General features: G+C 42.5%; 1 pseudogene; it reads left to right on the top strand.

The window, feature by feature from the left end:
• Positions 1–4,151, top strand: part of LOC110544223 (D-aminoacyl-tRNA deacylase 1-like) — a 98,476-nt pseudogene extending 94,325 nt beyond the window's left edge.
• The last annotated feature ends 1,849 nt before the right edge of the window (positions 4,152–6,000 follow it).

Consider the following 6,000-nt stretch of genomic DNA (forward strand, 5'->3'; position numbering starts at 1 on the left):
CAGCGCAATTTCTGGTATTAACTGTCTTAGCTCCTCAATCAGGCCCACAGGGCAGGAACTTCAATGTCCCTAGTGCCCCTCTGTTTCCCAAAGTGGGTATGTGGGTGGGAGGGGGGTTCGATGCCTGGCTTCTGATTTAGAAGGACCCAGGATCTGGGGAACTGCAGATTCTCAAGGGTGCACTCACTTACAGGCAGGTCTCTTGGCGGAGATCATGGTATCCGGGGCTCTCTGCTCTCTGGTTTGGCCCTGCTTCTTTGATGTGTTCCGCCAGTTCTGTGCTGCTGTCACTGCCAGGTTCTGAGGTCTTGCTGCAGCTGGAGATTTCAGGGTGGTCACTTCAGCAGGGATGGGGTAATCAGGCTCTCTGTTCTCTGGTTTGGCCCTGGTTAGTCTTAAACTGGAGGGCTGTGGTGCCCCGCCAGTTCAGTACTGCTCCGCTGCCACGTCCTGCTGTAACTGGAGACTGGCTTGCTAGTCCCAGTGCTTTCTGGGAAGTCCTGGGATCTCTTCGTTGTGCTCTCCAAGCTTGGGAGGCCCAGTGCCTGGTGTATCCAGGTTGTATGACGTTTCTGCCTGGTTTCGGTGAGTATATAGCGTATTCTCTGTCACTGTGGGATTGGGCGGGTCGTACGTCAGTGATGGTGATCCTGCGGAGCTAGTATGGTGTCTAGCAGATTCCCGCCCTGGGAGAATGGTGCAGCTGCTGCGCGAATCTGGGACTCCGGGGTACGTACTGCTGGCTTTTGTCTGCCGCTAAAGTGGTTGGGGCTCCGTCTCAGCGGTTGTATACCCCAGGCAGTTAGGTCTGCGCTGAGAAAGATGAGTCCGCTGTTCCGCTGTGCCGAGGAGCGCTTCATAGTTTCTTTAAAAGCATGATCATCTAATTTCATCCCCAGGCCTGCTTGATCACAGGGCATCATGCTTGTATAATTTGTTATGGTTTGACATTTTAATTATGGATAATATAATGTTTAAATTTTATTCTATCATTATAATCACAGACATAAACAAATATTACATAGAACTTCACATGTATAAAACACTTTAATTTGGTGTGGTACACCTTCACACTTTACCTTGTCATAGTCCCTTTCTTCAGGGTGTGTTGCTCCATTGGAAGAAAAGTACTTTACAATTGTTTAAATCCTGAAATGCTCTAGATGTGAATTCTCAAAACTGAAACTCTAGAAGAACATTGCTTACTGGCTTGTTGCCCATGACTTTCACACCCTGCTTCTAATAGCACATAGGATTGACCACCTGTTCAAGGGTGGCAGCCTTTCTCATGGGAGTGGTGGGATTGGTTCTCCAACATAAATCATTAATTATGACAATACCTCATAGACTTGACCAAAGGTCATTGATATGTAAGCAGTTTTCAAAAATGGCCCTCTTTGCTCAGTTAACTCAAGCTTGTAGCAACTTGATATAAAATTAGCCATCAGTGTTATTAGCATAAAAGACAGAGACCCAGTAAAAAAATCAAAGAGAAACCATCAAAGTATGAATGTACATCCCCTGTTTTTATCCCAGCTGTACTGAGGGTAATTACATGACTTTTAATTTCCCCAGTGGTAAGTCTAAGCCAATGTATTACCTAAATAATTCTTTCCTATGGTTGCTGAACAAACTTAGAGGTTTGCATCTATCAAACTGGACTGTTTAATTGTATAACCTAAAGGCCCCCTGAGTTCCTGGGGTGCATGGAGTAAAAGGCTTTTACATCAATACTTACCATTGGCTCATCTCTAAGGAACTGCTATGTACATTAGAAGAATTTTTCTCCTTAAATCTTAAAATATCATCCTTGAACTTCACAATCTCCCAAGGGACACTATCAATGGAATTTTCAGCACCATTTTCAATTTTAACATTTGAAAATTCGTCTTTTGAAAAGCTGAGGAGCAACATTCTATAGCAAATGTTATTTCAATATTTTTAGCCTGTGTTATGCTTTCTACTGTCAAGCCTAATAGTGTCATTTCCAAACTAAAAAGTTGGCACCTCACCAACTTTCTTACTCTGTTTAAAGACAGCCCAGGCAGGCCTAAAACTAAATTCTTTTGCTTGAGCATCTCAAGTGCTGGGATCACATGTGAGTGCTCTCTAGGATTTCTGCCCTTTTTACATACTTCCTACCTCACTGTTTGCTCCGTCATTCCTTAAGGCTAGATGCAGAAAACAAAATTCCTTCCCAATGAAGAAAGTCAGAAGACCCAAAGACCACACCCTTTAACTTAGCTCTCATGAAAATAAGACAGAGATGAACAGCTGTGCTAATCTGCTCCTGTGGGTCCAGCCGACTACACTATGAAAGAAAAAACAATTTTATCAAATAGTTCTGAGTTTTGGTGTTACCATTGCTCCATAATTGTGTCCATTCTTTGGTCTACATTGTCTACATGACTACCCACACCTTTTATCATCCTTTCTCAAATCTTAAGTATTTGTTTCTGAAGGCTCCTATCATCACATAAAACTTTGGTAAATTCATGTTTTGTGCTTCTGTTTTATAAATCTGGCTTTTATCACACAGGTATTACACTCATGAACCATGTATTGCACTTAGACATCTCACCTCTGCTTGCCAATGTCTAAATTCTTGTCTACAATAAATCTAGTTGGCATCAGCTGAAGAACATTTTTCTTTTCAGGGCTGGGAAACTGTCTATTTAACTCTAGTCTTTGTTGTGAGTATAACAAACATTTGACAAAAATGCTCACACACATAAGTGTGCTACAGATATATAGCATGAAAAGAAATACAGTTGTAATTATGCATGTCTGTGCTATGTATAAAGCAGGAATATGTAGGTGTGAAAATGTATGTGTGTGTGACTTTGTGTGTGCGCTTGCAAATGTGTCCGTGTGTTTTGATGTCTATGTGGCTCATGCAGAGGCCAGAGATACATGCTGGATGCACTGCTCTATTACACTCCATCTTGGCGTTCATGGAGTCCTAGGTTCAGTTCTCCATAGCATGCAAACATACATACATACATACATAGTGAGGGAGAGAGGGCATAAAGGGAGGAAGGAAGGAAAGAAGGGAGGAAGGAAGGAAAGAAAGAAAGAAAGAAAGAAAGAAAGAAGGAAAGGAAGGAAGGAAGGAAGGAAGGAAGGAAGGAAGGAAAGAAGGAAGGAAGGAGGGAAAGAAGGAAAGAAGGAAGAAAGGAAAGAACAATGGAAGGAAGAAAAGCAAAAGAGGAAGGGGTGAAGGAGAAAAGGAAGAAAGTGATGGAGGAAGGAATGGAGAAAAACAGAAAAAAGAAAAAAATGAACAAAGGAAGGACCAACATTTGGTGAGTGTAGTAATCAAGGTGTAGCACTGGCAGGTATAAAAGCACCATGAAATCATTATTCTGTACAACTACTGAATACAAAATAAGTGGTGGTGATAAATGATAACCTTAAGTGATATGGAAAATGTGGTAGGACAGAAATATAAGAACCACAAGCCAATAAGAGTGAATTGGAGGCCACTGGCAGAGTCACAAGGTATGAACACAGGGCTTGTCCCGGTTGCCACAGCTAACACCATGAACACCTGTCAGTAGGGCCAGTGACATAGTTGTAGGAGAGAGAGTAAGTGAAGTTGGATGGGACATCTGTGTGTTGCTGGGCATTTCTGTGGAAGATTCGCAGAAGGACCTAGAGCACAGGGTTCAAAAGATTATAAATCATCTGCCTGTGTTTGAGATTGAGAGTGAGAAATACTAATCCAAAAGCTTGATGAAGAAGCAGTAGGAAGTGCTGTGTGTCAGTCAGTTCACCCTCCAGTGTGTCCTCAAGGTGAACAAACCTGACTTCCACCTGGCAAAAGCAGACAGACAGCATCTACAACAGCTTCCTGGAGCAGCTGCACAAGAGCAATAGGCCAGAGCTCACCAGAGATGGCAAACTTGATTTCAATATGCAGGTGCACATTCAGAACAATGAACAGCTAACTATAGAACTGGTGTCCTCTGCTCTGGGAAATGCTAACTCTGACTGAAAGCAACTGTCAAAGCTCAAGAAATAGCAGCAAAGAAAAGACCAGAGCCAAGGGGCCTTTTGAGCCAAGCAAACAATACAATGCACCCTGTAAAGAAGACCCCAGGGCCAGCCATGGGGTAGAGGGTAACATGTCTTCTGAGCCGAAGCAGTAGGTGCAGAACCAGGAGCTCAGCCCATTAATAACGGGCAGAACAAGATCCTGACAACTTCAAGATGCTAATCCCCTACAATGCTTAAAGATGTTGGAACTCACATTTGAAAAGAAAACCAGAAATAAGACATTTGGGAACCTGAACTCTCCTGCAGAAAACACCAAAAGACCATTTCATTTTCTATAATGCTGTGGTATGATGGGGTAGTGAGTGTTGTGGGATTGGGGAATTATCATTGGTGATACACACACACACACACACACACACACACACACACACACACACATCTTCCCTCTTCCTGCCATGTCTTAGCTTGCTTTGGAACAAGCTGACCCAGTGTCATCTGTTCTGGTGTATTCTTTGTGTCTAGCATCAGTCCCCAGAAAATCCATGATGTCCATGTTGTCTTCTTCACTGAGTCACAAGCCAGGGCTGGTGTTATGAGCCAACAATAACTTATTTGGTGAGACTTTGTATCTTCTAAATTTTATAAAACTAAATAATAAAAAAATTAAAAAGTGATTTGGAGTATGTTACTTATCACTTAAATTACACAAAAAGATTTGGTATAATCTGTAATTGGGAACACTTTCTGCCCCTGATAGTTGCCTTTCTGATGACTTAGTCATTTTCTTTTAATATTATTTTTAAATAGTTCACACCAAAAAAATATCAGTCTTGATTGCTGAGTAGTATTCCATTGTATAAAAATACCACAATTTCTGTACCCATTCCTCCGTTGATGGACATCTGGGTTGTTTCCAGGTTCTGGCTATTACAAATAGAGCTGCTATAAACATGGTTGAGCAAGTGTCCCTTTTGTGTACTTGAACATACTTTGGGTATATACCTAGCAGTGGTATAGCTGGGTCTGGAGGAAGCACTATTCCTATTTGTCTTAGAAAGCGCCAGATAGCTTTCCAGAGTGGTTGTGGGTTTCCCAAAGCGAGGGGAACAAGGACTATTTCTTTTTTTTTTTTTTTTATCAGTTACATTTTATTAACTCTGTATCCCAGCCTTGTCCCGATCCCTCATTCCTTCCCAGTCCCTCCCTCCCTCCCTCCCTCATCTCCTCCGTGCCCCTTTCCAAGTCCACTGATGGGGGGGACCTCCTCCCCATTCATCTGATCCTGTTTTATCAGGTATCTTCAGGACTGGCTGCAAAGCCCTCCTCTGTGGCCTAACAGGACTGCTCCTCCCTTCGGGGGTGGGGAGACCAAAGAGCCAGTCATCGAGTTCCTGTTAGAAATAGTCCCTGTTCCCCTCACTTTGGGAAACCAATTGGTTACTGAGCTACCACAGGCTACATCTGAGTGGAGGTTCTAGGTTATGTCCATACATGGTCCTTGGTTGAATGTCAGTCTCAGAAAAGACCCTGTGCCCAGATATATTTGGTCCTTGTGGAGCTCCTATCCTTTCCCCATCAGACTAACTCCCCTTCTTTCTTATGATTCCCTGTACTCTGCCAAAGGTTTGGTCATGAGTCTTTGCTTTGAAAACACTGCTAGTTAGAGTCTTTCAGATGCGCTCATTAGACTCCTGTCATACGTTCGATGCACATCCCATCTGTCTTTCTAAATGAGGATTGATCATCTTACCCCATGTCCGCTCAATTGATTATCTTTTTTAGGTGTATAGATTTCATTATGTTTATCATATCTTATAGGTCTATATAAGTGAGTATATCCCATGTTTGTCTTTCTCCTTCTGGGATATTTCACTCAGAATGATCTTTTCTAGATCCCACCATTTGCCTGCAAATTTCATGATTTCCTCCTTTTTGATTGCTGAGTAGTATAAATGGGACCTCATGAAACTGAAAAGTTTCTGTAAAGCAAAGGATACCGTC

The sequence above is a fragment of the Meriones unguiculatus genome, chromosome 5 (assembly GCF_030254825.1).
Source record: "Meriones unguiculatus strain TT.TT164.6M chromosome 5, Bangor_MerUng_6.1, whole genome shotgun sequence".
NCBI classification, from domain to species: domain Eukaryota; kingdom Metazoa; phylum Chordata; class Mammalia; order Rodentia; family Muridae; genus Meriones; species Meriones unguiculatus.